Genomic DNA, 25323 nt, shown 5'->3' with positions numbered 1-25323 from the left:
CTGTCAGTAATTCTAATGGAATGTTGTCTACTTCCGGAGCCTTGTTTCGACTCAGGTCTTTCAGTGCTCTGTCAAACTCTTCACGCAGTCCACGTTAAGAGGCCACAATTGTTCGCGATTGGTTTGAAAAACATTCTGGACAATTCGACTAAATGATTTGCCCACATAGATCGCCCACCACGTATCCCATCGAACATTTATGGGACATAATCGAGAGGTCGGTTCGTGGATAAAATCCTGCAACGGCAACAATTCGTAGTTACGGCGGCTATAGAGGCAGCGTGGCTCAATATTTCTGCAGGGGACTTCCAACGACTTGTTGACTACGTGCCACGTTGAGTTGTTGCATTAAGGAGGTCCGACACAGTATAAGCAGGTATCCCATGGCTTCTGTCACCTTAGTGTAATTGGCATAATAGCACCCATTCGCTCCGCGTCGAACTTCCATACAGCACTGAAGCGTTCCAGCATTCCTACAAACGACAGTACAACAGAGGAAGCAGTACTTTATGCCAGAGCTTCAGGTAGGTGGTGTAGCCCGCAGCAGCAAAACGAACTTTCCTGTTACCATCCGAAGTGCAATATAAAACGGAGGTCGCATACATGCTTTGCGGACCGCATACCTCCTTGCAGAGGACTGCCAGGACGGGCCGTGCAGTAGCGACCCTGTCGCTGGGGCAGCCATTAGTGGCCGGACTGTTGCCGGTGCTGGCGACCTGCCATTTCAATTAACGCGCCGGCGAGGAGACGCTGGCGGTTCTTCCCGAAATGGAGAACTCACCGCAGGCGGGCCGTAATTACAGGACGGCGCCTTCTGTGCGCGCCGCGGCGCCGCGCTAAGTGCGGCCGGTCGCCACAAACGACGGCCGTTACCTGACTTTTTTACGACGTGGCACACATAATTTTGATAATTAACAGCACGATTAGTACTGTAAAATTCGTTCGTCCCAGTTTGTTCAGGGAACCGTAACGCTCGGTTAACAAACTGTAAGTTGTCACGATTAATGAGCGACATAAATTTAAGTATTATTAATAAGCTTCTGTGTTAGTCTTAAGATTGTTTGGTTTATAGTCTTTTTTCCCAGCGCGCTTTGCACTTAAAATTGTGTTCAGATACCCATTATTGTAATCTATTTCAGTGCTTTCAAACGACTGACGTCGTATGTTCCACCAAGAAATAATTCGTAAGTATATGTAGAAGAATTCAATCCCAATCTTGACGACCATGTTTATGTAGCTTTAACTAGCTTGTACGTGAAGCAGGGAAAATATATTGAGCTGAGAAAGAGGCTAAAATCTACGTTCTATGCAGGAACACTCATACTGTTTCCTTAATCCCATACGCAATTGTCTGCTTCGCGATAAATGTACTCCACATTCAAAACTCTATGCCTTACAGGAACTCAAACCCAGCTGTATCCACGTATATCACACCTTCACAGCTTCAGTTATGCCAGCCACTCTATAAACTTTTTAGAAAATCACGAAGGGCAAGGTTCGAATTCCAAACCTCGATTCGGTACGCTGTTTCATCCTGCCACGGAGTTTGACAACAGCGTTCACTCCAATGCACTCTGTCTTCATATTTTCAAATTTTCGAATCACTTTACTACTTGTGACATATACACTGTCCAGGCACGTAACGTGAAAACCTGTCAGAAGCCTGAGTAACCACCTTTTGCTGCGCGGACCGCTCCGAGACACGCAGGAAGAGAGTCAGCGAGGTTCTGGATAGTGCCGACAGGAATGCCAGCCATGGTGACTGCAGTGCTGGGCCAGCTACGCTAGGTTTCTCGCTTGAAGATCCGTGGCACGGACAGGCCGATCGAGGTGTACCACTGGTTCATCATTGGCTTTAAATCCGGGGAATCTGATGACCAGAGGAGTGTGGTAAACTCATCCTGTTGCATTTTGAACAGCGCACTTACACAAAGAGCTACGAGACATGTTGCATTGTCCTGTTGGTAGATGTCATCGTGCCAACGAAAAACAAACTCCTACAGGGTTGGAAATAGTATCAGAGGATAGATGAATACTTGTGTTGATCCGTTGTGCCCTCCAGAACAAAGACATCATCCAGGGAACGGCATGAAAACATTCTCCAGACCCTTCCGACGATTATCGCATGTGTTTGCTTTCAGGCGTTTAACACGGTACATGCCAACGGCCATCTGTCCGATGGAGCACAAAACGCGATTCATCCGAAAAGGCCACCTGTCGCCACTCTGTGAAAGTGCAGTTGCGGTACTGGCGAGCAAATTCCAGTCTACGTGGCCTATGAACAGCAGTCAGCATGGGTGTATGAACCAGGCGCCTGCTACGAAGGCCCATATTCAGCAACTTTCGCTGAACAGTCGTTGAGGAAACACTGTTGGTGGCCCCTTGGTTCATTTGGGTGGTCCGTCGCTCAACAGTTGCACCTCTATTCGCCTGTGCACCTCTACGCAGACGTTGTTCACCCCTGTCATCTATGGCCCTTGTTGTGCTACAGTTGCCTCGGCGCCGGTTTGGGATAGCGCCATTTTGCTAAGCACAGTATATTTCAGCCACAGCAGCACGCGAACAGTTTACAAAACTAACCGTTTACGAAATGCTTCCAGCCTTGGTCCGAAAGTCATTTGGATAGTAGATAAATCGCTCCGCTCCCGCATTACGACAATTGCTTTGCATTGTTATCCGCGTCCCCGTCCCCCCTCACCACCACCACCACCACCACCACCACCACCACCGCCGCGTGGTCTTAGGGCGCCTTGCCACGGTTCGCGCGGCTCGCTCCGTCTGAGGTTCGAGTCCTCCCTCGGGCATGTGTCTGTGCGTTGTCCTTGGCGTAAGTTAGTATAAGTTACATTAAGTAGTGCGTAAGCCTAGGGGCCGATGACCCCTAGGAACTTACCGCCACCTGCCCCCCCCCCACCCCTCCCCGACCCCTCCAAGGCACGCTTTATATACCTTTCACTACTAGTGCTGCCAACCGCCATTTGTGATTGGTTATTGTACGTTGATGTCGAACTTATGCGGTGGTCATACTAATCTTACTGGACTGTGCATAATGCTGCTTGAAAACAGGTATTACGGTAAGGGACCTCAAATTTCTGGAATGTTAATCGTTGGCCGAATCGGATGTAACTACTCTTAGTGTCATTCACAGATATCCTCCGCGCACGGAAGAATGCTGTTATCGGCAACCAAGTCTACGTTCCTTCGTTAACACCGAGAACTCTTAATAACTTGGCTCCCAGTTCCAATAATACGTAACTTTTATCACAGCCACTAATAAAACGATAAATCGATGTTGTAATACTCACATGATGAACTAATTGTTGTCCCTGCTTCATGTATCACACTCGGAAAAATTTTCATCAAGATGCTTACATGACTAAGAGAGGACTAACGCAAATAGAAGGTCCTTACTTGTGCATCAAAACTAAATCGTTTCTTATAGTTATCAAATGTAATTTGGACGAATTTTTTAGGTCCACTAAGATCATAGTTCTTTATTACAAAATTTCTACAAGGTTCTGTGAGCATCAGCGAGTAAAGAGTCGAAAACCTCAACTTCAAGTCTAAATGAAGAGTAATTCTCCACCAAGTCCTACATTGCTGTAATCAGAGCGAGCCTCGTCAGGCTCCATATTTCCAAGTATAAACCCATCTATAGAAGTGTACATAATGCTTTCAGACGTCAGGGAATTTTGTTTTTCCCCATTCATGGAATAATAGCTTTTTATAGCCTTCCGCTCAAATTAACAATGTCCCACGACATGGGACGCTCACGATTATTTTACTTTCGTTCGAGTGAGATTCGATTACTCTCTAAACACTTACTATGGAGCACACACTTACTATGGAGCCTTAGGGCTGATAATCTTGCATGCTATTTCAATTAAGGTAGCCCCTGGCGTCCCAAAAGTATTTCAGTGGAATCTAGATTGGCTCTTTTGAAAATACCATTCCCGAATCGGCACCCGTCGATTTTCTGTACCGTTCCTCCAGTAGCATTGCTTTTCAAATGAGGGAAAGATCAATATTTGAAAAATACTAACGAATAACTTATGTTCCTGATTCAAATATGTTTCAAATGTCTGAGTAAATATATCAGTTTAGTAGTATCAATACGAACTGTCATTTCCCGAACAGCAAAGCAGTAAAATGGGGTACCATCAACGATGACGCTTAACTCCATATAACGTAAACGTAATTCTTCTTCATGTGTGGTCTAATCATGGCAAACGTGTGGAGAGTGATGCGAAACACGCGCTGTATCACTGTAAGAAGTACAGAGGGGAGCGAGTGTGCCGGGACTTACCCCGGTTCACTACTACCAGCGCCACGTCATCTAAGTGCTCAAGCATACAAAGGATTGCACCATAATTTAAGATGGAAATTAAAAATTAATATAACTTTTCCAAATTTTGACAGTGTGTACTTAAGTATATTAATGTGTACATTGCAAAATCTCAGAATGATCAATTGAATATGTTAGGCAAAACATACGAACTTAAAAAAAATGAGTGACGCTGAATAACATAACTAGAAAGCTAAAAATTGATCAGAATATGCAAATGTATGTCCCAATCAAAAGTTAAAATTCTCAACTTGATCAGGGCAATATTTTGTTTAAAGTCGGCGTTTTTGCGAAAAATTGAAGCAGCTAAATATTAGACTCAGAAAGCTGAAAATCCGTATGTAGCGTAAGTTTCGTGTAAAAACATTAAATACGTGACACCAATAAGCGACCTCTATTAGTTTTCAAGTTATTCACTAAAAACCAAATTTGGAACGAAAACGATCTTATTCGTAGTAGATTAACTGTCATTTGTATTTGTAATAGAAAGTTCTAATCACAACACTCGATTGCATCTCCCAAATAATACAGCTGTATCAAGTTTCAAGTCTGTATTGTAAATAAAAATGGTTGCAAGGTATCTTAAAGAGGCAGTTCAGAGATCATGTTCTTCTGTAGGTTCCACTCTAAAAATTTTAGCTGACAAACCTAAAGCAAACTTAACTCTGTTTCTATAAGACGTAAGGAATTACAAATCGTTAAATGACAGAGCAGTTAAGTGGTACGTATCCGAGAAAGCGACCATTTAGATATTGCTTCCTTTGCTAAGGCGGTTGATAGCAAATGTTCCGTTTGGCAGCCCGCTGCGCCCCATATAAATACAGTCAGAGAAGCAGCGTTAGGAGACACTTTGCACTGAGATATCAAACACATCAAGTGAATTTGCAATTGGGAATAAGGACTACCATCAGCTGTAGAATGGAATGACGACAATGAAAATTTGTGCCAAGCCGGGACTCGAACCCGGATTTCCCGCTTATTGCGAGCGGTAGCCTTACCATCTAGCGATCTGCCGATACCGAACAAGTGACTTTCAACTAACGTCTGGCATGTATTATGGAATATACATAATGGATGTACGGGAACATGCCGTAGACGCATGGCTAACGACATACGGAAGTTTGGGTCTGGTCGTGAGCCGTGTACACTCGCGATGAGTGGGAAATCCGGGTTTGAGTAACGGTCCGGCTCAAATTTTCATTGCCGTCATTCCATTTTACAGCTGATGGTAGTCCTTATTCGCAATTGCAAATTCACTTGATGTGTTTGTTATCGGCTGTGGTCGCCGCAGTGCCTGTTCCTAGGGATGCTTATTCAAAGGAACTTTGCATCGCAATCAGAATGACGCGGGCACTGCATTATCGAAATATCAAACTGTCCACGTCATTTACCTGCTTGAGTTTGCCTCGGATGACGTCAGATATGGGCCGACTTGAATGCGTTTTCGGTAAAAGTAGAGAGAGAACTCGCGAGGACTGGACACCGTTCACGGAAGTAACTGGTTGTGGCTGCCCGTAATGTTGACAAAACCAACTGACAAGTGGCGAATTTATTTTCCACTTTTAAGGTAAGCAATTAACTTTTGGTAATTAGGAGCCAGGGCGTTAAACCATTGTACTTGGAATTCCTGTAGAGTTTGCCTATGAAGTGTTAAAGATCCTGTTTCCGATATGGATATTAGTTACAATACTAAGAGCTACATTTTCTGCGTGTGAACTTTTGTAGATATATTACTCTGTTAAAACTCAAAACTTTTGAGTATAGTCGCAGTTCCTGATCCGGTTGAGTAAATAGCAATAGGAACATTTTCTCTTAGTGAGCACAAAATGGTCAGTATGTCGTCCATCGCTTTCTGGCCGAACGCAAAAATAATTACCAGGCTCTTGTAGACGGCGAAGGTAGGTGTAAAGCACGGGCAGACCATTTACGGGTCTTTTCATAACGACATAACGACCATTTAAGTATTATCCGCCGCCCCCCAAGAGGACTAACAGCAGCAACACGCTTCCCAAGAACATTGCAAACATGCGCTAAGCTCGCACTTCTTCATGTGTCACTTTCCTGACGAAAATAATTCGTCCACAAGACGAGCCACTTTCCATCACGTAATATCGCGCTATAGGATGAAGTTTGATGTAATGCATCCATATGAGACCGTCCGTAAGCATAAAAGACGTCGCCTCGATAAACCGCCGCAGATACAGTCCCATGTGGAGACGCCCTGAAATCTGTGCATCTGCTATATAGACACTGGCTCACTGGATGGCGGTTGTGTGGCACGATAAGCCGAGACTACTCCGCGAGGTACCACTCTTCCGTAATTCTACAGCCCGGCGTAGACGATGCCATTTTAACAGAAATCGTTTCCGCCTGTAATAAACGCTAATTGAGATGTAAAAGCGGTCCTATTCCTCCGCGTGCATAGGAGAAAACGAAATATGACATCGGCGCACAAAAAAAATGGTTCAAATGGCTCTGAGCACTATGGGACTCAACTGCTGAGGTTATTAGTCCCCTAGAACTTAGAACTAGTTAAACCTAACTAACCTAAGGACATCACAAACATCCATGCCCGAGGCAGGATTCGAACCTGCGACCGTAGCGGTCTTGCGGTTCCAGACTGCAGCGCCTTTAACCGCATGGCCACTTCGGCCGGCCATCGGCGCACATCTTAATCTGTCAGTAAACCTCCGGATTCTGAATTTCAGAACACACATTGATGAAGCAGTCTCTGAACATACGTTATTTAACCACCTGAAAAAGTCTGTTGAGCCTCATTTGATTCCAAACTGTAATTGACCCTCCATCGTATTTTATCTATCACGCCTCGGCGCCTTACGAGCAACCTGGCTGGGCTGCCTTCCCTCGTTCTCACAGCACCAACCGTTGCCCCACTCCCAACAGTACAATTTCTGCATTGTACAGGCGACACAAGCGGCTATCGGCAACATTACTTCTAAAGCAACATATTCTGCTTTCGTACTAACTTCGTAATGTGTTCCGAAACTATTGCACTGTTTTCTCAAACTTATAGACAGAAATTCTGATATTTTCGTCTTGAAATTAGTTTGCAATACATCGATAGACAAAGTACTTGATTGGCTCACAGTGGACAAGTTCATAGGATGAGCGATTTGTGAATCGCCAATCCCTTCGGTCAGTGCTCAGTCTGCCAAATGCTCCTCACTTACGCCAATAACCGTCCTGTGATGTTCCAGTCGTAGTTGCGAACGGCGTACCGGCTTAGCCACAACCAGAGAACTTGGTCTTCAATTTGATCGTCCGATATTACAACTAACCGAGGCGAACATCTCACTAGAAGGTACTGTAGAACAATCGTTGAATGTTCGACGTTAGTATTCGGTGACAAGATTTGACTACCGCAAAATTCAGCAGACTAATAGTACATTAATCATCTTCCTGTGAGAAATGAGAAACAACTTTCTGTTCATAAGATCCACATCAGAAATGCGCAATTTTTGCCCTCTGCTATCGCAGAACTGGACTGCGTGAGTACCAACGGCCGTGGGATTCAATAGGACAGCCACATCCCAGTTTGGGATTCCATTGTAAAACAGATGGAGAACCTCGACATTCAACATCACAGTTTTAAGAAAATGACTTAAATGCAATTAATTCAGAATTTATGTTTACCTTTACCGACCACATTTTTTCGCGTATTTACTGATAGATCTCGACAGTTAAACACTTCAGAAGCATAGTTTGCATCCTTTGCTCTCAAGATGCATTACAGATGCTTTCAAATTGTTCTATTTTTTTATACGGAAGCGGTAACGATTATTTCACAAATTTTATCGTCATTCGTGGATCTAGAACCTATTTATTGTGCCAGTATAACTTTACTATCAATCGAAAACTTGAAGTGGGACACTGAAATTAACATAAAAATTCTCGAAATTTTATGAAGACACACTAGAGAACAAAAGAAGATATATACATGTATCCGTACTGCGATAGTTGCTCACGTAGATTTGTTTCACAATCACCAAGGAAGGAAGGAAGATTAGTGTTTAACGTCCCTTCGACACAATGAGCAGGTGAACCAGTTGGCGTAGGAAGCTAGTATCGGTGACCCTGTAATGAACGTCACTCGAATTGCTACAGGACAATAAATGTCGCTACCTTGCAACTCCCATTCATTTTCATGAGTCACTTCCATGACCACTGCAGACAATATTTCAGGAGACGGGAAGAACATCAAATATAAAATAATTCCAATCATTAGGCAAAAATAATAATCCCTTTTCACTACTGCCTCATGTTTGGTCATAGATAGCATGACAGGATACCACTGCAAATGACTGAACTCTACGACGAAACTGCTCGAAACAAATTTATAAATTTTAAGAAAGGCTGATTTGATTGAAAAGGAACTTCGAAGGTAGCATTAGCTAAGCCAGAGGAAAACGCAGGAACACACTTGTCATCCTTTTCTTTAATCTTGAGCGGAGAGTACTAAGCGCATAGATGTCCGAATAAGATAATAAATTCGGTAATGCTAGTGACTGGAACTGCTTTTGCATGTACTCAGCTTACAGCGGAGTGTGAGATACAAAGTTATTACGAACCGTAACAGTGCCAATATCTTATGCAGTTTCTATGGTCTCGTTAGCGAAACCTCCAGTGAAAGGAAGCCAGACACTGAAAGCGCATTAGATAAATCTACTAATGTACTCCACACGTAAGTTAAATCAGAGCCGTCTTTTGCTCACGACATTTATTTTCAAAGTTTCTTGCACAGACATAGCTAACAAACGAGCACTAACAAACGAGTATCGTGTCCACGAAAACTTAGTGCAGCCGTATGCACATCGTTCTAAACTTTAAGGCAGCATCTTTCTCTTGGTTACATACACGGCAGTACGACCTGAACTGGTTTCTGTTATACCATAACCTGCGCTCTCGCGTCTACGCCACAATTCTTCATTTACTGCGCAAAATAGTGTCACACTTCAGGAATTACTGTTGTCACTTATGTTTTACTTACATCCATAAATAAGCACTATTTTTTTCGTTTCTGCATATGCCAACTAAATTTCTTTTTCAATTTCCGTTTCTATTTCAGCCTCAGAAATAACATAGCGTAAGTAGCACAAGAGAATTATATAAGTGTGTGTGTCTGTGTCTATGTCGTATGTAAATTTGTACTTGTGTCAGTAGAACTTTACCAATGTTTAGTTTTGCGTTTTATTTTACGTACTGTGGTGACATGCAAGCCACCTTAAAAGGAAGGAAAGATGACCTGATTGCATTCGTCATGTGATTTACGCTCGACACTGAGGAAAAGCATGATGTCCATTGCGATATGTATTCGCAAGAAAATGAATTAGAGGTATTATAGTTTCCAGTTATTTGATTGGTTTGCTGTAGCCCACCACGACTTCCAGTCCTATGCTAATCTCTTTGTTTCATAGTAGGACTTACATGAAATGACCTCGGTTATTTGTTGGGCATGTACCTGCTTCTCTTACAGTTTTTGCTCTCTACGGCTGATAACGTTTTAACACGCGTTCACTCGTCCTGTTCCTTCCTCGAGTCAGACTTTACCACAAACTTCTTTCCTCGCCAATTCAGTGGAGGACTTCATCATTTCATATCTGAGTTTTTAGAGAGAAATTTCCTCTTTGCCTGTGACTTCTATATCCTCCTTGCTTCGTCTATCGCAATTTTACTACCGGGGTGAAAGAATTTCTCATCTTCGTTTACTTCGTTGTCTCTAATTTGGAAGTTACTTTTACCGCTAATCTTATTACTGCTGGTACGCATTACTTACGTCTTTCTCTACTCTTCGTTCACAGACTGTGTGCATTAGACTTCATTTCATCAGGTCTTGTAATTATTCCTCGCTTTCCATGAGTATAGAAATATAATCAACGAATCTTCTTGATATCCTGTCACAATGAATTTTAATCCCACTCCTGAACCTTTCTTTCATGTATCTCATTGTTTCTTCGACGTACAGGTTGAACAGTAAGGGAGAAAGACGGTATCTCTACTTTACGCCCTTATTAAACCGAGCACTTCTCTCTTGATCTACCACGCTTATTGTTTCCTTTTGATTTTTGTACATATTGTGTATCACCGATCTGCAGATTATACGTAATTTTGTGAGAATTTCGAACAACTTGTTTTCTTGATTTTTCGTAAGTATTGATGGTGGTGATTCAACATGGCATGGACTTCCGGAGACATGAGGAGCCATTCGAATTCACGATCCCCACAAAAGTGCCCACAGATCTCTTAAATTGATCGAATCTGGGTAAAAGGGATGCTAATTTATCGTCGTGGTGAACAGGATTGGCGAAGTGGATCAGTGAACCACTCTGACGCAATTAGGAAGCAATGAGATGATGAAGTGATTTGTTGAAAGTATAGGCATATGGGGAATGCTGTAAGCGATACTGATAAGCATTTCCACGGGAAGTAAATGCTGATTTTTCCTTCCTTCCTTTGATATGCATAGTCTGACATTAGGTACCTCTATCGTTCACCCATGGGAGACAGTAACGAACATTCAGTGGCTCTGTTTCATCGCATGTAAACATCTCCGGCAGGATAACATCTCCACTGTTGGAATGAATTATTATATACTGTCATCTGATTTCCTACGCACTTGCACTCTGATGGCGGCGTGTTTCTAACTGTGTCGCTACGCTTGTCTCTTGTGCTTAGAGCATCCCAAGGCGGTGTCCTACACTCAAGATAAAGGCTGTGCTGTTGGACCTGAGATGAGCAAAGCACTTGTAGAAGCAGTGGTTTGTATAAGGCATAATGAGGAGAAGATTCTGGGCAGTTGTTCACTACTGAATTTTCGAGTGACTTGCTGCTCTGTGGTCCGCCTGTCTGTCGACGACCGGCGGTAATCCTTCTCATCAGGACGTCGTCGTCCAGGAGATCGGTGTCCACGGTTAATTCCGACTATAGGCCGTCATTGGGCACCCTTGACACAGTGCTCATGAAGATCCTAGCGCCCTACGAGCTTGGAGAGCCCATGCGTCGGGCGCACACGATTTGTCCGCGATCACTCGTATTGATACTGGGTTGGGGATCTTCACTGCCTGGGGAACTGGATATTTGTGTTGTCCTCACCATTCCATCATCATTCGTGAAATTGGCAGGATTGGCCTGTGTACAGATTGGGAATTTGTATGGGCGCTGATGACCGCGCAGTTGAGCGCCCCACAAACCAAACATCATCGTCGTCGTCGTCATCATTGCTCGTATTGATATAGTCTCTTGATCTCCCTGCGCTCAAATGTCATCCCAGTCACCTAATTCACAAAACTGAACTTCGTTGTCGCGATAGAAGAACTCTCTATCCGACATGTAGTTACCTCTACTTCATGTGTTCGTAAGTGTAACTTTCACCGTGTAAAGCTTCTACAGAAAGCAGATCACTACGAAAGGAGCGGGTCAGTTGCCTAAATACCTCCATTTTAATAAAACACCTTGACTTGATTGTTGATGTTTTGCTTAGCTAATTATCTTAGAGAGTATGTCGTTGAGTTCACATCTTTGACATTTTCTCAAAATAATTGTGTGGCAGATCCTAGAAGGATAGACATCACTGCTGAAGCAGAAGAATGTTGCAATCCAAACATGCAAAAATAAGAAATCGGGACTCTAGTAAAGAGAATGACTTTCGTGCCTCTACGTTTCGTGCAAAGAGAATACTGTACCTGTCTTCTGCTTAATCACCTTCACAGCTATATATCTAGATCTACAGGTATACTCTATAATTCACACTTAAGTTCCTGGCAGAGGGTTTTTCGAACCACCTTCAAACTATTTTCCTACAATTCCACCCCCCCCCCCCCCCCCTGGAAAAACGAATACTTACATTTTTCCGTGCGAGCTCTGATTCCTATTCTTTTGTTACAATGATCATTTATTCCTATGTAGGGGGGGGGGGGGGCATCAACAGAAATTTTTGTATTCGGAGGAGAAAGTTGGTGATTGAAATTTCGTGAGACGATCTCACCTCAAGGAAAAACTGCCACCGTAACTCGGGTATCATATCCGTTGAACTCTCTCACCCATTTCGCGATAATGCAAAACGAGCCGCCCTTCTTCGAACTTTTTCAATGTCCTCCGTCAATGCTGTCTGGTAAGGATCTGATACTGTGAAACAATAGTTCAAAAGAGGATGCGCAAGCGTACTGTAGGCTGTCTCTTTAGTATACCTGTTACATGTAGTAAGTGTTCTGCCAATAAAACGAACTCATTAGTTCGCCCTAACCACAACGTTTTCTAGATGTTCCTATTTTAGTTGTTCATAATGGTAATCCCTAGCTATTTAGTAAAACTGACAGCCTTTAGATTTGGGTGACTTATCGTGTAACCGCAACTGAACGGATTCCTTTTATTACTCATCTGGATGACCCCACATTTTCCATTATTTATAGTCACAGAACTGTTCAACAGGTACTAACACGAAATGTGGATGGTGCGGCCTATTAAATCACTCTTATGTCATGGAGGAGTTTTTTTAGGTATTAATAACTAAATGAAGAGGATTCAGCCGCCACAAGTCAGTGCTTTTCTCTTATTTCTTAAGTTAGATATGCGTGCTATCAAGACGTTGGGGAAGTCGAAAACTGATTTGAACCAATTCTCTTCGTCTGGATGTAGAGACGTGTCCTCTCAGCAGCCAGCCACAAGCATAAATACACCGGCGTGTGTGCCAGACAGGTTCGTGTTTCTCAGACATAAACCAGCCGTAAAGTGTTTGGGTCTCTGCTCTGAATCTACCATCAGGTTATCTGGACACGTCTGCTTTACTGCACAATTAACTACATATGTTACGTCATGCGTCAACAGGTATGCCCCGATGCTGTCAATAATAAAAATTTTCCGTTAATTTGGACTGTCGCATTATTCTACACACACGACATGTACTCCCTCTGCTTATAACCTATTCAATTTTTCTTAATTCACCTTGTGTAAAATCGGGCTGTTATTCGCCACTGAAGGAGTGTCTTCATAGCCATGCCACTGAATCGATGAATAAACTATTCCTGTAATAACACCCAGCATATACTGGAAGACGAATGTCAAGCAGGAAGGAAAGTAACATTGAGCGAGACCAACGGATGCGTAATAGGACCACTGATGATCTCAATCTGTTTCAAGGACTACTCAAACAGGATCAGGACCACATAAGATTCGCTGCCGTTGCTGTTGCCTTCAGAAACATACCGTCGTTAAACGATCGTAATTAAGGGCAGAAAGACTTGGTCAGTATTTCAACTTGGTGTAATGAATGAAGGCTCTCTTTAAATGTGTAAGCATGCGAGATAATGTTTATAAGAAAATAAAACAATTTGGTGGTATTCGATTACAAGTTAAGTGGTGAGCCTAAGGCGAACATCACAACGTGTTTATAACTATGGGTACTATAACATATATGAAATGCTACGATAAGTTATAACAGTATTGAAGAAATCACAAGGAAAACTTAGATTTGTTGGAAGATTTCTTAGGAAAGTGCAGTTCATCCGTACAGGAAATGGCATGCAGGGTGTAGTTCGCTAATTCTACTGTGTTGTACCAGGATATGGAGTCTTTTTTATGTAGGTCGAAAAACGAAAACGCAGCGCTACTAGATTAGTGACAGCCCATACCAAAGTGTAACAGAAGTGCTCGAGGAATTAAAATGCCGATAATTTGAAGAATGGCGAAAAAGTTGTGGTGAAAGTGTGTAGCGTAAATTTAAAAACTGAGCGCCCACCACTGAATATCTCGCCTGAGAGATTTTGTGCGAACACAGACAGCCATTTTTCTCCATTAGCTGTATATGCGAATGGAATAAGACAGAAAATCGCTAATATTCGTACGGCGTGCTCGGACTCCAACCATGTCAGGCCGTTTGAGGACAAATGCTATTTCAGAACACGATGCACTGTCATGCTGGCATAAACAGTCACCGTCTCCGAGCCGTTCCTCTACTGTGTGCAGTACACAATGGTCTAAAACTTGTTCACATACTTCCGCTTTTGGCGTTTTCTTAAGCGCAATATGGGGACCACACCCTTACGACAAAAAACATCCCCCGTACCGTAACACTATCCCCTGTGTGGCACTGCACTTGATGGCAGGTAACGTTCCACATTAATACATTAATCACCAAACCCAAACACTTCCATCGGATTGCCACAGGGTATAGGGAGATTCATCACTCCAAATCATTTGTTTCTAGTCATCCACTATACAGTTGCCTCGCTCTTTACACCATCTTAAGCGTCAGAGATGCATGCAGATGTCTCTGAATGTTGTTGACAAGTTACAGTTGTAACGAGATTGCAGGCCTAATATCGTATATCAGTGTGGTCTAATAAGAATGATCTTGCACACTTCATGTTTTGCCTTAAAGGGATGTGCCACTATTTTATTGTTCCCTGTCTCTTGTACGAAAGATTACTGTGACGTGGATAGTATTGCTTTGTTTTACGTTACGGACAAACACTACACACGCTCGACCTGAAGATGGTTTGATAACTCTAGTTAACAAATTTAAACTTTTTTCTGCATCTGGTTTGTAAATGGGTGAATTTACCTGATTTTGGGATGCTGAATACACTGGTAAAATCAGTTTTTCTCTATGATGTCACTATTCCTAGATACACAGAAGAATAAAAAAAGGTAATAGCGAAAATTGACACAATTAAGTCAAACAAAAATACACATTCAGAATGTTTGAAATATATACTATTTTGTATCTATATATGGCCATGATCCAATAAAAGGTCCAAATTAGTTCAGAAGATACTTTCACCTTTAATCGTTTTTGGGTTTTGAAAAATACGACGACGGAGCTCTTCTTTTGTTTGCCGCTTCATCACTCTCGCTAACAAGACCCCAGAAATAATCATCGAAGGGTTCCAATTGCCTTGGTAATGGTGTTCCACGGTAAGAATGTCTTCGTGATAGCGTTCACCATGCTCATCGCTTACGGCTCCCAAATTTTCCGGGAAGAAATCAAGGTGAGAATGTAAAAAGTGAACTTTAAGTGACATTCTATACCCTATGTTCTTATAGTTGTCCAACAGATCATTCACAATGGTAACATAGTTTTTGTCTTTTCTGTTACCCAAAAAGCCCTTCACAATTTATTTAAAAGAAGACCAAGCGGCTGACTGGATATCTGTAAGTTTGGTATCAAAGGTTGGATCTTTCAGCAATTTTCTTATTTGTGGTCCAACAAATATACTCTCTTTTAGCTTTGACTCACTTAAAGTGGGAAACTTTCCTTTTAAGTAATTGAAGGCCTCACCTTCCTTATCCAGATCTTTTACAAAGTTCTTGATAAGGCACAACTTGATATGAAAGGGAGTCAAAATAATTTTATCGAGCTCAACCAATGGGGTATGGTTCACATTTACGTTTCCAGGAACATATGACTTCCTTACACGCCATTCCTTGACTGTATGGTGGTTCTTGGTGTCACGGCTGTACCAAAGACACAAAAAGCAGCAGTATTTCGTGAAGCCAGCCTGTAAACCTGTAGGGACTGCAACACCTTTTAAATCACAGCAAAGCTGCCATTCATTATCTTTATATTGTAATGCCTCTAGCAGCAAAGCCATGGTTTCGCAAGTTTCTTTCAAATCTACTGCGTAAGCCAAAGGTACCGATGGAAACGCATTGTCATTATGCAGTAGTGCTGCTTTCAAGCTTGTTTTACTGGAGTCAATAAATAGTCACCAATCCTGTGGATTACGTTGTACACCTATCTGAATCATCAGACCATTGACATCTCTCCAAATACAAATTGAATTCTGCATATCGAAATACTGGGCGAAGGAAGCACCTCTTAATCTGAAACAGGAGATTTTTGTCACTGGAGTAGAAGGTTCCATTGTTGCAGTTTCGACCCCAAGAGTTCAGCTTGCTGTTTCGAAAGTTTTAGACCGCGAACAAAATCGTTCAATTCCTTTTGATTTAACGGCTGAGGCGAAGGGTCATGATATTAGGGCAGTACTCTTCTATATGTTCAGTAATTTCTGATTCACTTGACATGGTGTCTGGTTCCGTGACTTACAAGTTACAGCCGGCCGGGGTGGTCAAGTGGTTAAAGGCGCTACAGTCTGGAACCGCGCGACCGCTACGGTCGCAGGTTCGAATCCTGCCTTGGGCATGGATGTGTATGATGTCCTTAGGTTAGTTAGGTTTAAGTAGTTCTAAGTTCTAGGGGACTGATGACGTTAGAAGTTAAGTCCCATAGTGCTCAGAGCCATTTGAACCATTTTCAAGTTACAGACAGGAACGGGAGACCCCTCATCATGTGGCACAGGCAACTGCATTGAAGATACGTTTGGATACTTTATTTTATGTCTAGTTTTGCTTGAATGTCCCGAAATATTTGCAAGACAGAACTAAGAGTCTTAATAATGGTCATTTGGCTCACACCGCACCATCGTAATAGCGAATGACATGGCTAGGCGTTTTCCTTTCAACCATTCGGTTAAGTTTATAGTACAGGTGATGCAGGCAATATGAGGTGCAAAATTTTTATCTTGATAACCAACAGGACAATCGAAATACAATTTATATGCATTCTTAACCAAATCAGTGATTGGTTTTCTTTGAGCTTTTGGAGTGAATTTCCCACACACGTAACAAAAGCTGACGGGGTGCTTTAGACAGCAACAAGATTTACTAGTTGCCATTTTTCTTAGAGTAACTTTCAAACACAAAAAGTTTGCACTATCTTTCGAAGAAAACACTCTATGAGGATCTCTTTCACACCACTGGATTACCATACCAACCATTTACTGACGATTTGCAGATCTTCTGGCTCTGCTCTGCAAATCAAAAGCCGCGCGGGATTAGCCGAGCGGTCTTAGGCCCTGCAGTCATGGACTTTACGGCTGATCCCGGCGGAGGTTTGAGTCCTCCCTCGGACATGGGTGTGTGTGTTTGTCCTTAGGATAATTTAGGTTAAGTAGTGTCTAAGCCTAGGGACTGATGACCTTAGCAGTTAAGTCCCATAAGATTTCACACACATTTGAATTTTTTTTGCAAATCAAAAACATACTATTAAACATAAAAAGAGAAGAACAGCAAAAAGTGAAATAATGAATACGAAAAATAAAAAAACTTTAAAAAGTCAAAAATGGTATGTGCTAAAACATTTTGAAAGGTATACAGAATATGCCAAAAAACCAACACATATGAGCCGTTCCTCCAGTCGAAATTTCAATGACGACAAATGTATTTCAGAAACAGGATGGTGTAAAATCGACTCTATTGCTGTCAGAGCCCCGTCGTGATATAAAATCTATAAGGTTTATGACATGTTCCTGAAAATGTAGCTCCACACGATACTGTGCAGTCTATACAGTACCAACAGTGGTTACCAAAGGACCACAACAAACACTGTAGTATACATATTCGATGTACGACATATTTTGGACACGTAAGTCAGAAAGGTGCGGTAAGCATACTCACAGTTATAAGAAAGCTAGCATTATTTTGTTGAAATATGGCACGTAAAGTTGCCTGAACAAAGGACAGTATTTCGATTTCTCAAACTTCCTAGGAATTAGTGTTTTGTTCTGAGTGGCCTGAATAAGTAGAAATCAAGATGCAAGTTGTATATCTTATGCTGTCACAAATATCTACAGTCCGTGTTTGTTCACTATGCTGCTCAGTAATATAAACAGCTTGATTTTCGTCATGATTATAGCGTTTATACTTCCATTAATGAGGGACAGGTTTGCTACGGTATGAGGTGTTTGTGGTTTATGTGCAGTGGAAGCCGACTCAAAGGCAAGGGTGCCCCAAGTAGAGCAGACAATAGGCGCATTCAGGCCCATTCCCACTGTACTGCCCGTCCGCCAAGCCAACAGCAAGTACAAAGTTGTACTGACCGTTACGGTCACGTGAGCTAATTCGCTGCTGCTGGTCTAGACCACCTGTGTGCCACCATTTTCCATACACTGGTTTCGCACGCAAACACGTCACTTTCGTAACAACACAGCTACATCTAAATCTACAGCACGCAAACCACCTTACGATGTGTGGTGGACAGTTCCATCCTACCTATTTCCCTGTTCAAATTGCGAATGGTGTGTGGGATGAATGATGTGTCGGTAAGCGTCGGTATGAAATTCGTCGCTGAACTCTTCTGCTTACTAAACGAGCCCGTAATGAGTCGCGATGCTCTTCGTTGGACCTTTCCAATCTCTTCTACTAAACTAACCAAGTAAGGGTTATTAATCCAGTCTGGTATAGAATCTAGACTGGCTAACAATACTCAAGACTCGGTCGAACGATAGACTGATTAACAACACTCAAGAATCGGTTGAACGAGTGTTTTGTAAGATATTTCTTTCGCGAATGAATTACGTTTCCTTAAGATTCCTCTAATGAGACTCAGACTTGCAATCTGATTTTCCAACGCTATTTAGACGTGGTCATTCCATCTTATGTAGTTCCTTACTGTTACTCCTAGGGTTTTTAGACTCCTACTATTTCCAGTGCTTCATTTAAATAGTACAGTCAAACAATAATCAATCTCTTGTGTCTTTATGCTAGGGCAGCTACTGAAACAAACAGTTGGATCAAGGAATTGAAGGACGTCAAAAAAGGAGGTTTAACTTACGAAAATAAAGTGAAGATGGGCGGCACATCATGCGTCTATACCAGCGTTTCCTACAATGTGTTCCGCGGAACGCTGGTGTTCCGCGAGAAGAGAATAAGTTCCCCGCAAAAAAACTATTAATAACATGGCTTTTTTCCTTTTTCGACATTTTGACAATACTAATTTTTTAAAACGTTATTATAATTTCTATGTTATCAATTATTTTATACCTGAAGTAACCAGTAAATAAAACAATTTTTCTGATGCATTAACGTTTTATTAAACTTCAAAATTAACGATGTGTTCCGTCAAAGTACCTGGATTCTCGAAGTGTTCCGTCAGAGGAAAAGTTTGGGAACCACTGATCCGAATGAATGGATAGTAAACAGCCCAAAGATGATATTGACTGAATTCCTGGAGATAATAAAAAGAGCGAGAATATCTAATAGACGACTGATGGGATAGCATTATAAAACATTCAGCAGCAGCAAGGATAGGTACTACTGACCACAGTGCATGCAAAAGTGTGGAGGAGGCCTTTTATCCGACATAGGACGTCGGATGGCTGCCGCTGCCGTTGCTGCTTGTTGTCCTAATTGGTGATGAAGCTAGTCAGTACGAATGTTTCCCTAATTCAGTGTTGTCATTACCTTGTTAAATTACGTAGCTAATTTCTTGTCACTAATGAACAAGTAATTTAAATACGATACAGATTAAGAAATAATTAGTAAATCCTTGTAAGGTATATTGTTTACGTGGGAAATTGACGTGGAGAGAGATAGAAGAGTGGTAGCGTAAGATCTCTTCGATTATGTCATATCTTGCAGGTTTTTTAGCACACTACAGATGAGTTTTTCTTTAGTATTATTTTTGCGTGTCTTTCTGGTAGTCGCGATAGTAAGACAGCAAATCTAATTTCCATTTTCACGATCCGGCTACAGTAATTGCATTCAGCTGCTGTTTGTCTGAGAGTCCATCCGAAATTTCCATTTAGGCCTCAGTTTATATAATGGTCAAATTATGTTTTCTCCACTTGGATGCACATATATCGATTACAGTATCATAGTGGTTGTCGTTAAGCACTGTGAGCAAAACGACACATACTACAGAGAGAACTTTAAAATAGTGACACTGAAATACGAATTAACGCGACAAGCGCAACGAGTCTCATTTGAAGCTGATTTTTTTTCCATTAATGACAACCACGATTACATGCTCGGAAACATGTGACAATACAACAGTGGTCTAGTAGCCAACAGCCCTAATATTTATAGATTGCTGATTCTAGTCTCGAACTTTAAACAGTTGTCCAGATATCAGCGTATTTACTGTAATAAACATTTGTCTCCATTTCCACTCAAGAGGTATTGGTTATGCGTCTTCTAACTAGCCTGTTGCGGCCCGCCATGAATTCCTCCCTTGTGACAACCTTTTCATCGCGGAGTAGCACTTTGACCATACGTTCTCAGTTATTTGTTGAATGTATTCCAGTCTCTGTATTCGCCTACAGTTTTCGCCCATTACAGCTCTCTCCAATACTCTGACGCTTTAACATATATCTTCTCATCCTCTTTCTCGTACCTGTCTCTGTTTTTCGTACGTTCCTCCCTTCACAGATTCTGTTAAAAACCTCCTCTTTCCTTACCTTATCATTCCTCTAATTTTCTACATCCTCCTATAGCACCACATCTCGAAAGCTTCGATTCTCTTCTTTCCGGATTTCCCACAATCCATACACTGCCGTGAGCCAATCTTACGTCCTCAGAAATGTCTTCCTCAGATTAAGCCCTATGTTTGATATTAGCAGATTTCCTCTGGGAAGGGAAGCCCTCTTTCCTGCGATGATTTGCTCTTTATGTCCTCCTTTCGTCGTCCGCTTTCACTGTTGGTTCTCAAACTGCATCAGTCAGCAATAGGAACCAAAGAAGAAAACAGAGATAGGCTCCTTTTAGATTGAACTTTCAGCCTCGATTACAAAATAAATTTATTACTGTTCATTACATGCTTCGGCTGATGCCATCTATTGAAGGAAGTCTTTGCTCACAAACATACAGAGCTGAAATTCAAATGAGAGACCACGCACAACTTAATAATAATATAGGCTTACATAATGACTGCGGACTGCTATAAGGAGTTTCTTTCCTTCAGTAATAGTTTATTTTAATGAAATTTATACTTCTGATAGTTGCTCTTGTTTCTCAAGCGAGTGACTGCTATTCTCTTATGATTATGTACTTTGGCTTGCGGAGTATGTATGTAGATGTAGATGTACTTTTGCTTCAGTGAATGATCAGTAATTGAGGGTATTAGATATACTCTGTCCTTAAAAGATAAGTTAGATTTTTGTTTTACTTCTCAGTTCCATTATATTACGATATCTCTAAAGGATTATAACAGCTTACAAGTTATTGAGAGCAGACAGTTCGACTGATCAAACAGAATCTGATTTCATACGTTAAGTATTGCTCGTTTAATATGTAAATAAGGTTGCGTGCGGGGCACCCACTCGGAATTTAGAACTGGTTCGTTGTTCTGTGTCATAAACACTAGCGAACGAGTGGGTAGATTATGGGGCATTTCTGAGTGATATTACAAACAGTAGCTGAGTCCAATGCAAAAGGATTGCCTGCCGAAACTCAGAACTCGTTCACATTTCTGTTACGATCTCTTTGTCAGGCAATGAATGCTAAAACCAGCATAATGAAAGTATCTGTTTACGTAAGAAATAGTTTGTCGTGGCTTCGATCAATCTGAAGATTTTGTTCCCACGTCTCAAATACCAAGGAAGTCAGACAAACGTCAGGTACATATACATATATTCTTTTATCACTCACATTACATTCATATTTCCTCATCTCACGGATCATTGTATTTCCTTTTATTTTCTTCTTTTAGAATGGTTGAAAATGTCTGCGATGGTAAAGGAAATGGGTCCGTTTTTACTATCAAAACATTTGTTTCTGGCAGTCACGTTTCCATGTGTTTAATTCAGGCTGCACACGGAGCACTTCGGTAATTATTATGATTGTCAAGTTATTGTTTTTGCTTTCCATTACATTTGAAAATTTAAATGATATGCTTGATATCTTCGAGATCGTACAGCATTTTGGTAATTTCACTGAAAAGCAAACACGCGGGACAGTGAATTGTGTGAGTGATGATACGCATACGTTAGTTTCTACAAACGTAGCACTTAAAACTCCGTAATTAAAATTTGCAATACTTAAAACGATACTATGCGGAAGAGCCGACAGATCTGGGTGATTTTTTTTTAAAGAAGTTTAAAGTTTTAATGTTCTGTTGACGACGTCACTGGAGACGGAATACAAGCTGAATTGGTGGAAGGAAATATCCCAACTGTTATCTTATGCGTTTTACGGAAACAACGGAAAACTTAAATCAGGATATCCGGTCGGAGATATAATCCGGCGCCCTGCCGAGTACGAAGTAAGTTTGGTAATCATTGCGCCCCCTCGTTTGATGTCATTTTTTAGACTCAGAAGGAAGTTTCACTAAAGCACCTAATAAATTACAATCTTCTTGCATTTTTCATGACAATGTTTCCACGTAATGTCAATTTTTGAGCTAATATACATGCATAGAGCCGCTAAAGCTTTATATTTTTACCTTTTCTAAAAAATTTAGTGATTGCAACGGAATGCTACTCATAAGGCCTCCAGTGGCATCTGACGTTTTCCTGTTCTTGTCATTATAACCTTTGCTGTTTTCTGACGTTCCTTGGGCTGAATGATTGCGAAGATGCTACGTGTCCATTTAATTTTAAATTTACAGTTTAGCAATAACTTTTCCTCTACATGTTGACTGTCGATGTTCTGTAATCAGATACCAATACGACTGTCTTTTTGGTTGCAGGAGTTGCTGGAACGAGTATTCAAGCTGTTCGATCTGGACAGAGATGGAGTCCTTCGGCAGGACGACTGGATAGAATTTCTGAAAGAGCGATTGACGTGAGTACCAGTATTTGTTTACAAATACATGATAACTGCACGTCTGTCCTGCATACCGTAATAAAACCAAGAGGAAACTGCGTGAATCTCTCGGTTTCGTGATGAAAATGTTCAATTCTTGCAACTTGGTGTTGCTGTATTATTGTCTAGGAGCTCATCTTTTCCATTCGAAGAAACTAAAGAAATAGTCGTCATTTTTGGCTGAGGGACACAGAGGGTTCTTCGCCCACCTAACTGGAAAAGGTTCCATCCTTAGCCCACACTGGCACGTTTCCCTCGTGATATATCTCTTAAGTCTATGTTTCAGTGAACATTAACGTAATGAGTGCGTGTGATGTTGAGATGAAAGTACAAGGTGGAACACGATACTGGCATACAGGCTACTTTTCTCGCAGAGCGTTGGAGGGCCGCCGAAATTAACGACCTAATCCGTTCGAACGGGTTACCAACTATAGCGTCAGAAGCCAATACTGCATGAGACACTACGGGAAAGTTTGGAATTCAGCCTAGGATACGAGGGTGCAATATGTTTATTAAGAAGCATATGCCAACACCACGTCTCCTCTGGGTTGGCGAAATCACAATAACTGTCTTTTGCAACTGGATTTCGTGCTAGATATTTCCGGGTCGAGCTTCTCCGTACTGAGATGTTTCAGTAACCACGACCATAAACATATGCCGAAAAAACGGAATAACATATTAAAACATTTAAATCAGGTAAAAGCATCCAATGTTACTGATCTTCATGGGGAATAATCAATTTAGCACGTTCGTCAGTGTTTAAGGACACAGTAAAAGTTTCAGGACATGTTCGTCAGACAGAAAAAGTATGTTGTATGGTGTTCGGTCCGAAAAAACTTTATTACAATGTTAGAAATGATTTGATACACATGTTCAGTAACAGAAAACATAGAGGAACGGAAGGTGCCGGCATACGACAAGAAAGTCATTCTTATGTGACATGTCAAAATGCCCTATGTTGACAATGTTAAGTGCATCAACCAGCAGCCGCATTAAACCATGGATGTGTTGATGTATCGCTGCACTATTACGTGTGGTTTCGATGACTTCCAAAATATGAAATCGAGGACACTGTTGCTGATAGTTGGATTTGATACACAGAAATTTATAAATATTCCCACTAATAGTCTAGAGGATTTATGTCCAAAGGGAACTTGATCCAGTTCTTCCTATACATCTGCCACGGAATCCAAGATGAACATTAGTAAACAGTGCTGTGTTCGCCAAATTCGTAGAGACTACTTAAACAGTTGATGCTTGCTATAAGTAACGTGATACCATGTATCGCATGTCAACATCACTTTCATGAAATGAACAACAAAACACTGGTGCCGAATCTAAATAAACTCAACCAGACGTAACCGAGAGGCCATCGTGAACATAGCTTCATGTCGTATTGTTGTATGTTGTGTTCTTGTGAGTAACTGATAGGGCGTTTTGAACATTTCATGTAAGAAAGAAGTTCTTGCCGTAGCTAGTACCTTCTGTTCCTATATGCTTACTATGAAAAATGCTGCGTGAGGAGGTGTAGAAAAATGGTTCTGATATGTAACTAAAGCGTTTCCGAACCAATGACTGTATTTCCTTCTTCTATACAGGTTCTGTCCCAAAAGCTGTAACAATAACTTTTTTTGAAGGAATTTATTGCTTTTTAATGTACAAAACCTTAAAAATATTGAAAGTACATTTCTTCCGAATCCATGCACCTTTCTCACCCCTTAGTCCAGTCGCCATAGCCTTCTTGGAGTGCGTCATCCGGACCTCAATAAGGCAGCGCACCGAAGCCTCTTGCCCACTCCAACGATCTGTGTTTCAGGGTCGTACTAGAAAATCCACGTCTCGTTGCCTGTCACTACTCTGTCCCAAAAATTAGAGTAACTTTCGTAACGTTCACTTCCCGCGTCACTTCACGGATTTCCACTTGTCGCCGGCCGGTGTGGCCGTGCGGTTCTAGGCGCTTCAGTTTGGAACCGCGTGACCGCTACGGTCGCAGGTTCGAATCCTGCCTCGGGCATGGATGTGTGTGATGTCCTTAGGTTAGTTAGGTTTAAGTAGTTCTAAGTTCTAGGGGATTGATGACCTCCCTCAGATGTTAAGTCCCATAGTGCTCAGAGCCATTTGAACCATTTTTTCCACTTGTTAATCGGTCACAATTTTTGAGACCGTGTTTGGGCACACCTCTCTCATCACTACTTCGCCTTCCAAAATGAGATAAACATTCGATTTTGACATATTAAAATCCTCTGCTATTATTCTTAGGCTCAGGAGTAGACCCCTGTTCAAAACTTGTGGTACTTTCTCCACATTTTCGTACTTTTGGGGTCATAAAAGACGCATGAAGTGCTTGTTGTCGTCGACGTTTTCTCCGCGTATCTGGAACATCT

The 25323-nt window shown here is 41.6% G+C and overlaps 1 protein-coding gene across 1 annotated transcript in view; it reads left to right on the top strand.

Annotated features, from left to right (window-relative positions):
* The window catches only part of LOC126484349 (NADPH oxidase 5), a 500777-nt gene that overhangs the window by 31871 nt on the left and 443583 nt on the right, over positions 1-25323 (top strand). Inside the window, exon 2 of the mRNA XM_050107810.1 lies at positions 22824-22918. The gene's annotated coding sequence lies outside the window, so the exon portion shown is untranslated. The remainder of the gene's footprint in view (positions 1-22823; positions 22919-25323) is intronic.

Source organism: Schistocerca serialis, chromosome 6 (assembly GCF_023864345.2).
Source record: "Schistocerca serialis cubense isolate TAMUIC-IGC-003099 chromosome 6, iqSchSeri2.2, whole genome shotgun sequence".
NCBI lineage: Eukaryota > Metazoa > Arthropoda > Insecta > Orthoptera > Acrididae > Schistocerca > Schistocerca serialis.
This window is presented reverse-complemented; position numbering and strand designations above follow the sequence as displayed.